This window comes from Lissotriton helveticus, chromosome 2_2, assembly GCF_964261635.1.
Source record: "Lissotriton helveticus chromosome 2_2, aLisHel1.1, whole genome shotgun sequence".
In the NCBI taxonomy this organism is placed as follows: Eukaryota; Metazoa; Chordata; class Amphibia; order Caudata; family Salamandridae; genus Lissotriton; species Lissotriton helveticus.
The window spans coordinates 175,902,759-175,915,391 of NC_136060.1; the positions used below are offsets into that span (position 1 = coordinate 175,902,759).

The window sequence follows — 12,633 nt, forward strand, 5'->3', positions numbered from 1 at the left end:
CGTATTAGGGTGCAGTGAGAGACTGTGTCGAACACCGCTGAAAGGTCGAGGAGGATGAGGGCTGCTGTTGCTCCTTTGTCCAGTAAGGTACGGATGTCGCCTTGTGCCTATATACTGCTGTTTAAGCCTCTTTACTTAAATTCCTTTTTCTTTTAAAACCCGCTGGCCATTAACCACACAGTTATTGACTTGGCAGGCATGGCAAAGTGTATTAAGAATAACTCAAAAAGCACCCAATTCCCGTTTTTATCCACATTTAAAAATAAATACAGACAAGAAAATAAATGGTTTTCTGTCTGTATTGATCTGTAAAAAATGAGTAAAAATGGAAAATAGGGAGCCTTACTCATAATGCACCCTTTCTCGGATTTGTTTTCTCAAGGCAAGGGGATGTGTTATACCTTGATTTCTTATAATGCATTCTTTCCCTGGTTTCCCATTCCCTGCTGCTCAGCCTATCTGAATGTGATGTGTGTGTGATGTTAGAACTTCTGATGAGGTGGTGGAATGCTGGCGTGCCTGTGGAGTGGAGAGAGAGACAGTTGGAGTGTGTGGGCTGAGCAGCATGGATGCTGCTCCTGGTGGGGCTCAACTAATGAACTACCATCCTGCAACTAAGCTAATAGATAATTGTGAAGAAAGAGAAAGTTAAAACCACTTACCAAGAAAACAGAAACACAATCCTTCAATGTTCACCATCTTGCCATATAGTGAGCTGAAAAGGAAAGAAGGACAATTGAAAGGGCCATCAAAGGAAAGGGGATGGAGATATAATCATAAAAAAAATACAAAACTAGGATGGAGATGAAAATAAAAGGAAGAAAGGAAGTGATGAGAAGGCAGGGAAGCTGGATTCGAAGGAAGTAGAGGGGGAGGATGCAAAGAAAGTGGCCCAGAGAAGTCATCCAGAGGAAGCAAAAGGCATTGAGGGATTTGAAGAGGAGGACGCTGAGGATTGGATGGCGAGGAGTCAAAAGAGTGGTGGACACCACTGATCTGACGCCTTATATCCTGCTTCAGTCCAGGAGGACTTTGGGATCCCCGTTAGGTGATTGTTTGCCAAACATAGCGAACAAAAATGTGGGCACCCCTTGATTTTTTTTCTCCTTTCTTTTCCCTCTCATTGTCGAGAAATTAGGTCTGCATGGATTTCCTCTTCCTTGATTGTGATTGGACTACAAGAACATAAACAGTATACCTGAAAGGAAGTATATAGAGTCAGTTTTAGGAACATGCAGTTAATTTTGTAGAAAACGGAGCATACCTATTTCTTTTCACTTGTATGTTCTCAGTGGGTCTTTCAGGTTACTTGAATGTTTTCTCCTTGTCTACCTACCGGATTTCCTTCCCCCTTTAAGGATAGAGCACCGGACAAAACTGTGAAAACACTGACCAGTGTGGCACATAAGGAGGTGGAAGGGAAGGGGAAAGCAGAGAAATGATTAGGAATGGCAAAACAAGTAGAGATAGAGAAACAAAGCCTTCAACCACCAAGCCTAAATTAACCTGGGCATTTCTTCTGTTCGTTTTCCCTTAGGGACATCAATGGTGGAAACCAGGAAAAGTTAGAAAAGAGAGAAGAAACAAAAGGGCTAAAACCATTGATGCTCCAAGAAGTGATAACGCAGAGGAGTAACAAGAGACATCGTGATTTTCTTGTTTTTATGTGATGGGAATTAAGCAGAGAAAAGATTCCCTGGAGGTAAGTACCAAATACCATTCACTCTAAGCACCTTCCCACCCATAGCTGTATATTGTCTCAGATAGTAGAAACAACTTTTTAATATCTCTTATCTATTGTTCCCAATTGTTAACCACAGTTGGAAGTCCTATAACTAAGATTCTAATCATCCACAAAATGTAATTATGATCCCACAACTGAAAGGTAGTGTTTACACCAATTTATTAAAAAGATTTTAACTCACTAATATCACTTAAAACATATCGAGATAAATACAATGAATATAAATAAAACAATGAATAAAAATCACAATTTATGTGATACACAATCCTAAGTAACACTCTTAAATGCCAGAAAAAACATAAATAAAAACATAGACCCAAAACAAATCACGATAGCAATACTCTGTTGAGAAATCAGTGTGATCCAAAGACACTTTATAATTTATCCGGGACTGATTTGTAAGAAATTATCTTTCTTATCCAATCTCCCTTGTTATATTGGATTCTCATTGAGCATCGGCGTCGACGCGTTTCGGTGGCAGATTTGGCTTAATGGACAGAAGCCATCTTCTTCAGGACACTTTTCTTCATAAGATTATTAAATGTATCTATACAAAAAAGAGACATATATCAACTAGGATATATATAAAACATCATTTCTTCAAATCCAACATTTTTATTCCATACAGTCCTATTAGCATTGTATATATAAAACAAACTCTCACCCCCTCCCTCATTATTACATTGGGAAAGTTACATTACATTGTAAATATTCACATTACTTATTTTTTGGTACACTACATTCCAGAGTGGATACATTACGACTATATTTTATGTTTCATTAACTACTCCCTCTACTCTAAATCAAGAGGAGAGAGAAAAGGGAACATAGATCAGGAAGTTAAAACATTCATATCCATACATTCCAATCATCTCACTAGCTTATTACATATTTTTTACACTTATACTAACCATAAAGACATAATTTGTATAGGTCCTGATGTTCAATTGAATAGCTGATACTCCTATCCCAGGGTCCTTATAGTATTTGGGCCTCTTTGTATAAAAAAGAGAGAGAAAAGAACCTTTTTAATCCTATTTCTAGGTATCTCTACAGTTGTTTCCCGATGCTGTTCCATTATTATAATTACCTTAAAGTATAGTATTAAAGAGTTCCATCCTTCCGTTTATTGAACTTCTGGTCCATATTGATTAATGGCCGATACCCCTGATCCGTTACACGAGCACGTGCAGGTATAGCACCTATAGTTTAAAGAAAAAAGGAATATAGAGCTCCCTCAGAATATATTTCTGCATTTAGTATGGTCCTGCTTAGCATTTTGAACAAGCTTACCTTTTCAAATTTGTTGTTGTCGATGATAAAATTTCACCTTGTGGTGGAAGTGGTATCGTATGGATGTATGACGTTACAACGCATACTTTTACCACGCATACCTTTACAACGCGGTTTTTACCACGCATACCATTACAACGCATAGCGCTTAGAGGTGCTGGATAGTGGTAAGTATAATTTTCTATTCCAACTCCAGTCCCCGTGGACACTAGGGAAGGTGTTGGATAGAAAATTAAACTTATTCCCTATCCTAGAGCGCCCTCCAGCGCAATGCGTTGTAATGGTATGAGTGGTAATACCTGCGTTGTAATGGTAGTGCGTTGTAAAAATTTCGTTGTAAACGTTGCATACCTATCGTATCCCCACTATATTTTTACTACCACGTAGACTTTTTGGTACGTCTATCGCGGCACATACAGTCACCGTAACCTCTGTGGGATGTAGATAAAGAAAAGGAGGATATATCCAAAAAGGGGTTGACTTTGACGGATACATAGTTAAAATAACGGCCTACGCAGACGATGTCTTAGTAGTATCTGAAGACGCGGAGGCAGCAATTTCAGCTCTGATGTCTTCAATAGCGGACTTCACTGCAGTGTCCGGTTACAAGCCAAATCAGGACAAAACATTTTTTCCTTTTTTAAAAGCAAAAAGAGGTTTTGGGATACCTAAATGTTCAATAAGTTTCCAATTCTTTTGAATCAGTTTTTTTTACTTTATTTGCTTTGGGATCATATGTGAGAACACACGTCAATGGTGATTCTTTCTCTTCAATTTTTGGCACCAGAAGTACTTCTCTCGGTGTGTGCCAAGCTCTTTTAAGGGCAACTTTCACCATTTTTTTCGGGTAGCCCCGAGCCACTCGTTTGTCTTTCAATATCTCTGCACTTTCAAAATAGTCCTCCTTTTTACTACATTTTCTCCTCACACAGAGAAATTGGCCATAAGGCAAATTCTCTTTTAACGTACGAGGATGGCAACTCGAGAGATGTAGAAGTGTGTTCCAGTCTGTCGGTTTTGTGTACAGATTAACTTGTAGATGACCATTTTCTTGTTGAATATATACATCCAAAACAAATTGAGTCCATTTCGATCACTGGACAGGGTAAAATTGAATTCCTGGGTTCTTGTATTTAACCGATTATGGAAATCTTTTAACAGAGAATCCTCTCCATTCCAGATCATAAAAATGTAATCTATATAGCGACACCAAAAATTTACCTGGTTCTTAAAGGGATTGGTGTCGCTATATATATAAATGTTTTCTCAAATTCTGCCATCACTAGGTTAGCTATCTCGGGGAAAAACTACAACCCATAGCCACTCCAGACGTTTGCAAATATAGATTGTCTTTGAAGTTGAAAAAGTTGTTCTTAAGGCAAATAGTAGCTAGAGATATCAAAAATGCTGTTGGTACCTGTTGAGGGCGGTCTCATAAATCTAGAACATGTCTCATCACTGCCAAAGCCTCATCTTGGGGTATGTTTGTGTAAAGTGATTCAATATCAAAGGATACCAATAGTTGGTTCTCCATATTGTGAGGTAAATCTTCTATCTTTGATCTCAAATCCATTGTATCTTTAATGTATGATTGAGTCTCTTTTACCAGGGGAATACGAATATCTATGTATTTGGCCAGGGGCTCTAACATAGAGCCACAGGCAGATACTAAAGGCCTGCCCGGTGGGTTAGTAGTTGATTTATGAACCTTCGGCAGGACATAGATATTAGGTATTTTATTCTGCTTGCTGTTTAAAAAGTCAAATTCGTTTTGGCATAGCCAACCTTGGTCTAGACCCTCCTTTGTGATGTTGAGAATTTCTCCTTTCAATCTCTCTGAAGGGTTATTCTCCAATAGTCTATAGTGTGTTGTATTGGACAATTGTCTACTTACTTCTAGGTCATATTTGTCTGTATCCCAAAGAACTATTCCACCCCCTTTATCCACGGGCTTAAATATTAAGGACGGATTGTTTGATAGATCCTTAAGGGAGGCCCTTTCAGTTTTACTACAATTTGCATTGAAAAAAATCTTTTTTGATTGTAAAGTATCCAATTCTCGAAGGACTAAGTCTTCAAAAATTAAAATTTCTGCTGGTAATAGGACACTTTCAGGGATAAATTTAGATTTGTTCCTTAACCCGCTTATATTGATCTGTTCTTGAGATTCACGTTCTAAGAAGAAAGCTTTTAATCTAACTTTTCTGAGAAAGTTAAGAACTTCTATCTTAGTATCTATTAGATTTTGCAATGTAGTTGGCACGAATGAAAGACCCTTGGATAAGATGGATAATTCAGATTCTGTTGGTGAATAGTTAGACAAGTTGTAAATAGGTATGGTGTTGGCCTTTTCTCCCCCTTCAGACCTAATTGTAGTTAGTGTCTGTAGATTTTCTTCCGCGTGCGGAATGGCTCGGATTCCTGATTCTGATATTGTTCTGACTGTTGAAATTGGCCCTGTGGGGAAAACATTCCCACTTGCTGGTTGTGCCCTCTCCATCGGGGTCCTCCTCCCTTTGTTCGATACCTGCCTCTGCCTAAAAAAGGTGGAAATGATCTTGGATATTGGGGATAAGAGTAATAAACACTATATGACCCTTGATGAGAATTTGACGAACTCTCAGAAATGTAATAAATGTATTACAATATCTGCCTCTGTACTGGAGATTCAATGAACTCGGATTATTATTCTGGTCGAAGTCGTCTTTTAAAAAAGGATATACTTCATCCAGATTGAAGCTTTTGATATCTCTTGCTACTTTGGTCATTTTCAAGTTTGTATTATGTACCGTAAAGTCTGCAATAGTTTTCTCCACTGATTCTAATAGTTGTTTAGAGTCCTTAATGGTAGTATCTCCTAGTATTTCTTGTTCCAGCGCCTCAATCTCTCTTAGTTCTTCCTCGTTCAATCTTAATGCTGTTTCTACCGATAAGGCCATCCAAGTTCTTTCCGCCTGGAGCTGAGTTTCTTAAGATAGTCCTGCGCGGCCTTTGGTGTTTGTAAAATTGTGGCTCGACCATCATGGGTAACCCTCAGTTTAGCCGGGTATAGCATGGCATATTCTATTCCCATGTTGCAGTTTCTTTTTCATGGGGTTGAACTCCTTTCTCGCCAGCTGGACCGTCATCGTGAAGTCTGGATAAAACTCCAAATTATTATCTTGATAGTTTATCTTCTGTTTTTCATGAGCCATTCTGAGTATTGCATCCTTTTCTCTATAGTTAAGAACTCTACCTATTATAGGTCGTGGAATGGCACCTGGCTTTGGCCTTGGGGCCAGAGATCTGTGCGCACGTTCAATTAGGAAAACAGACGAGAGTTGTTCCGTGCCAAACACGTTGCGAATCAGCTCCTCTATATATGTTTCTATTTTTCCCATGTTGGTGGACTCCGGAATTCCCGCTATCCGAACGTTATTTCTGCGAGAGCGCGCTTCTAAATCTTCAGCCTTGTTTTTTATGGTTTCCAACACTTTTTCCATTTCTTTCCATTTCGTGGTCATGCCATGTGATTCGTCCTCTACTACAGATATTCGCGTTTCAGTTTCAACTAATCGCTCTCCATGTTTATCCAGCTTCACAGCCACATTATCAACCCGTAAAGTGATGGTGTCCAGCTTGCCCTTAATGTCTTGTAGACTTTGCTGGATAATTTGTAGCACCCCTTCCATACCAGCATTGGGTCCCATATCAGTATCCAGCTCTGCGTCTTATGCAGCTGTTGAGGTTTTCGCGGATTTGTTAGCTTCAAAAGTCAATTTAGATTGCTGCTTGTCTGGTTTACCCATGGTGGCTTATCACTATTCAGAAGAGAGAGAGCGAGGACTGCGCCCAGGCACCTGACGTTGACTAATTTGAGCACAAATTCTTCACCATGAAGGCTGCTGGCACCCCGGCGCTGCACTCCGTCGGGTTCCTAATCGCCCTGCCAGGCCATCAATACACACCGTGTTTCGGAGAAGCATAATGACAGAACTCCTCAGGAGGTTCCTTGAAGAGTACCACGCACGTTATTAAAACAACACAGTGGACATCAACACTCTATTGTTCTCCTCAGCTTCAGCAGGATCAGAGGGGAACCACAGTTACACACCTGACTCCTCCGTTGCGACGGGCACAACAGATCTGGGATGCATTAAAATTCTGGATGTATAGTCTCGCCCTATCGCACATAAGGCAGCCCACCCGATGCATTGACGTAGTTCAGGGTCTGATTTCAAACACATATGGTCACTCTGCAGCATGGCCTGAACACACAAGGTCCTCCTTCTTGGTTCCCACACAGCTTCCACACTTTCCGCTTAATGAACAATATATATGCATTTGTTTAGCGCTACCGCCAGGGCATCAACACTTTAAATTCCTCTAGGCTGGCAATGATAATGACAATGACTGCATCAGGGCGCCTTTCTCTTACAAGGTTAAAGCGCGCTGTGTATGCCCATCAGTTTAGTTACCAGGCATTGGTGTCAGAGGCAGCCGTCATATGTCTAGTAGACGCTCCATGAAGTGCCCAACATGTTCTTTATTCTTGTCCGCCCGCCTGCTACATGCGCTTTGCCCCAAATGTCTGCGCAATATGTATGACACATAGGTAAGACATCGGGAAATGGTCTGTGATTCACAAAGTCTCCGAACTACAAAAACAAAACACAGGAAACATTGTTGGCAGCTACTGACTTGTTTGCTATGTCCGAGCGCCGTTCCGTGCTCTTCTTTTAAGGTGCGATTCAAACTTCCCCCCGTGAGGGCGCTGCTGCTATCTTGGTTGCGCTGATTAATGTTTCCTGGACCTCAGTCCTGCCTGACTTTAAACATCCACGCGTGTGTGGCACAATTTTGTCAGTTCCTTATGCCCATATGCCAATCCGCTAAGCAGTGCTACGGCAGTCAGCAGTAGCGTATTCCGGAATCACACCGACCAATGCACATCAGTGTCTTGTTGTCTGTCCACCCGCCATTACCATCTCCATGCGTTACGCCGCAACTGACCGCACTGCATTCGTGCCCTCCAGTCCGTGCATCAAGTTCTGTTCAGTCATTTGTGGGGCTACCGGATTTTTGTTTAACAAGGCAGGAGAGATTCCGGGTACTCTCAGCTTCGCGTTCTGTGTCCGATCGCAGTCCCGCTTCCTCCCCGAACACATAGTAAGCTGTATCCCGTTAGGGCGCCGCCATCTTGTCTCGATCTTGTGCGCCGCCTGGCTTGTGATTTTTCCCCCGTTTAACAGCCGTCTCCGTGTTCCTTCACCATACTGCTGCTCTCACCCTGTGCCTAACACCTTCCGATTGCCATATCCGTCGTTAGTTGATGGTCACATGTCCACTAAACGCTGAATTACAGATAATTATCACCTGACCGGCGGAGCTGTCTCAGAGAGCAGCCATCGCGCAGTGCGCCCTCTAGCCCCCTCTCTTGATTTACTTTATGTGAAAGGAATACAAATCACCATCCAAAGCATTATTTCTGCCCATCCTTCCACAAGGTGGTGTCAGAAGTTGGATTGGAAGAAAGGGAGGCTTTTGCTACAAAACTCGCAGATGGACAACAGGAGTTTCAAACAGCTTTACTGCAGTTTATGGCCACTGCCCAAGAACATTGAGAATCATTTCCAAAAGCTATTCAGGCTCACTCTGAACAGTTGGTCAAGGTAGCACAAGGTCAAGATATGACTATTGGAAGGCTGGCAGATGTTTTAGAGCAACAGAGAGGATATACAGCCCATACTCCTGGAAAAGATCCTGACATCTTTTGAGTGAATTACTCAAGCTGCAGAATGGCCAAATGACCGGTGGTAACAATATTTAGGCCCTTTGTTAATAGGAGACTTACAACAGCATGTCAGCCTGCTAACCCCTGAGGGTTGACGCCATATATGGAGATGAAGAAAAGCATACTTCAACTACTAAGGGTGGATGATGAAATGTATAGAATAAGGCTAAGATAAGTAAAAGAGGAGGGTGGGTGAAACCTCTCAAGCTTTATTTTATAAAGTCAAAGATTTAACAGACAGATGCTTGAATCTAAAACTGCTACAAAGGAGGAGAGACTTAAGAAAATATATTTAGAGCAGTTCCTTAACTCCCTCCATGCCCCAGTTCTACAATGGGTCAAACAGCACAACAAATTAACTCTGAAATCTGCAGTAGAAATTATGGCAGCCTCTAATAGGAACCAAGAATAGCGACTTGCGAAAGAAGAATTGTGATTCAAGGAAAACTTGACCTACCAAGAAAAATCATCAAAATCACTTGTATGAAGAAAACAGTAGGGATGAACTTCCACTATGAGCAGTGTAAATGTTTCTCCAACCCTCTTGGGACCTCAATGTTATGTTACAGAGCATCGGGCCACATTGCTCGTTTTTGTCCTCAAAAAGCCGAACCTATGGAAATTGGAATGGCTAAAACTATGTGTGATGGGAAATAACATTCTACCCAGTTTTACAGTCCTCTTAAGGTAAATGGTTCTCCTGTTACAGTTCTTCTGGATGCAGGATGCAGACAATTAATTATGAAACTCCAAGGAACGCCTATTAAACCTTCCCAGGTCCAAGGCACTGTAAAGATTCAGTGTGTACATACGGAACACCATGAATGTCCTTTAGTAAATGTGGAGGTGCAAAAATGAACAGAGCCTACTTATATAACAGTCGGACTGGTACCCCAGTTACCAGAATCTTTGATATTGGGAGTAGACTATCCTAAATTAAATTCATTAGTACAAGAGACTTTAAAGAAGAGTCATGGTGGAGGGAATTTAATTCAATTTAACTGTGGAGTATGGGTGCGGGCAGACCGGAATAACAGGCGGGGAGGTCGGATATATTGTGCAATGATCAGCGACTTTTATTGATTACAGGACAAGGGTCTTTATCGTAGTGGAGTATCCCGGATGGATGGGTAGGGCAGGGAAAACAGGAACGATGGTTTGGTGCGGCGAGGCCGTCTGGAGGGCTTCTTCTCCTGGACTGATGTCGTCTGTACTCCGGTAGACTCCTGGCACTCCTCGGAGGTATATAAGGGAGAGAGGAATACAGGGCGGTTAGTCCTTGTAAAAGGTCTTTGGAGTACCTTCACCTTCACCGGGGAGTGAGGGAACGGAAATAGGACAGTGAGGGGGGGTTGGTAGGGTATGCTGGGAACAGTCACGCAAGAAGGAACAGGAAGTGGGTCAGCGTGTCTCGGGGTACCGGTGCTCTGGTCTTTAATACAGTGCAGGTGCGATACTACTACATACAGTGCTGGGTGCTCGTGAGGGGAATGTACACTTATTTACAGGTAACTACAGGGAGGAACACGGAGAAAGGGTAGAGTGTACTCACGTGCCCCGCCGCAACTCTTCTCCGAGTTGCGGCCGCTCTCCAGCCACCTCCAGAGGACGCCACCAGTCTTCTGTCCAGACGTCCTCCTCTTCGTCCTCGTCGTGGTTCGTCTCCTCCGCTCGGCTCTCTGTCCGTGGTTCTCTGCTGGCTGCTACCTCCTGCCACGAGTCCGCTGCTGGCAACCTCTTGTCCTCCTCGATGTCGGCTTTTCTGTGTTACGGGCATAGTTTCGTCCAAGCGCTTCCGGGGCCGGGGCTGCTGGTTTCCGGTTCCTTGAGGAATGCCTGACTTCCGGGGTCACGGGCGGTCACTTCCGGTTGTTCGCGTTCGGCTGATGCTACCGTGTCCTGTAGGGGAAGAGAGAGAGGAGGGGTCTTCGAGGTTAGGGACACTGCATGCCCGGTCCCAGTGGCCAGGGGCCCTACGTTCGGATGCCGCCCCGGGGAGGTAAGGGCCGCCTCTTCTCCACATTAACTTATTATCCTCCTCCTCCAACACTGTTTCCTCTGCCACCACAACCAACACCTGTAGCGCCTCTGCCAGCGCCTCCAGTACCTCCCCCAGCTCCAAGACCTTGGTCAAGCTTTAGATTGCGCCACCACTATCAACATCATCATAGATCTGGGCGATCTTCCACTGCATGAAGGCATTCTCATCATGGCCGTGGATCTCACCGCCCAAGATCAAGGTCACGTTCTCATCGGCAGCACACTGATGTTTCCTTCACTTCTACTGGTTGATATTCACCTACTTTGTCAGACTCTCCACTCCACTGCCTCGTATCTCCTCGGTGGGTGATGAGTGCTTTGCAAACAAGGGTGATGTAATAACTTTTTAGGAAATTCTTGTCCAAGGAGCAGCCAAAGTCAACGTACCGATGCCTGTTCCAACACCTACTACTTCAGACATATTTGAAATGCTCCACCAGCGGACAGCCTCAAGACCTTTGCTTCTACTGGTAATGTGGCCCTATTCGGCTGGTACTTTTGTGCTCTTTGGTATTCCATCCCGCAATTTACCCAACACCTTCCTCGTGACAATAAGAAAGATTTCATGGAGATTGTAAATGAGGGCACCCACAGAGTTCAAAACCCTAATTTGCTTCCAGATAGATTTCAGCAGTATCATACGAGATCTTACCAAACGCAGAGAAAACAAGCAAGAGGACGCTCTGCTCAACAACCCACCCAAGGTGGTAAGCAACCATCAGGCACGAAACCATGAGTCCTCTCTTCTCCCTCTTCCGTGTTCCACTCCGGTAGGAAGCATCGGCCATTACCTAACAGAGTGGCAACGTATCACACAAGACGCCTGGGATCTGAATATTGTAAAGAATAGATATTGTCTCAGGTTTTCCACCCCACCGCTTTCCATCCACCAAAGTCGTCCTCTAACCATCTCAAGTTACTAAGGGCGAAAGTGAACATCCTTTTGCAAAAGAAGGTGGTAAGGTGTTCCCCACAGTCAACGAGGGACAGGCATCTATTCCAGGTACTTCCAAAGACAAACACTAATTTAGACCCATTCTAGATCTCAGAAGTGCCAACAAATAGATAAAAAAAGAGAAAGTCCTGGATGCTGGTTTTAGATACAATATATCCACAACTTCACCAGGGAGATTGGCTTTGCTCCATAGACCTTCACGATGCATACTTCCACTTTCCCATCGCCAGGAAGCATCGAACGTTTTTAAGATTTGTTGTGGGGTATGACCATTACCAGTACAGAGTACTACCGTTTGGCACAACATCAGCACCCAGAACATTTTCCAAGTGTATGTCTGTGGTAGAAGCTAATTTGAGAAAGCATTGAATCTTCGTCTACCCATACCTCAACGACTGGCTTATAAAGGAGTTCACTACGCACGAAGCCCTACTGCATTTCACTTGGACTTGCAATCTCCTTCATCGGTTTGGTCTTCACGTCACCCTGAGCAAATCCACATCAACACCAATCCATATGATACACTACTTAGGAGCCTCCATCGACACCATTCAAGCAAAGGTGTGTCCTTCAGAGGAGCAACACTTATCAGTCCTTCAGAAATGTCAGACTCTCCGGAAGATGCCTCATCCAACTGTAAGAACTGTCTCATCTCTTCTTGGCTCGACGGCCTCCTGCATTTTCCTCACTCCCGATGCTCACCTCCACATGCAGCATCTCTAGGAATGTCTAAAGGACCAGTGGGACCAACTGAAGGGCCACTGGGAGGACGGCATCACTCTCCATACAAGCGACACAGACCCTCCAATGGTAGTATTCTCCTATCAA

At 43.2% G+C, this 12,633-nt stretch overlaps 1 protein-coding gene across 1 annotated transcript in view; it reads left to right on the forward strand.

Moving 5' to 3' along the window:
• Positions 1-12,633, forward strand: part of APBB2 (amyloid beta precursor protein binding family B member 2) — a 1,314,926-nt gene that overhangs the window by 234,302 nt on the left and 1,067,991 nt on the right. Inside the window, exon 2 of the mRNA XM_078678261.1 lies at positions 1,538-1,702. The gene's annotated coding sequence lies outside the window, so the exon portion shown is untranslated. The remainder of the gene's footprint in view (positions 1-1,537; positions 1,703-12,633) is intronic.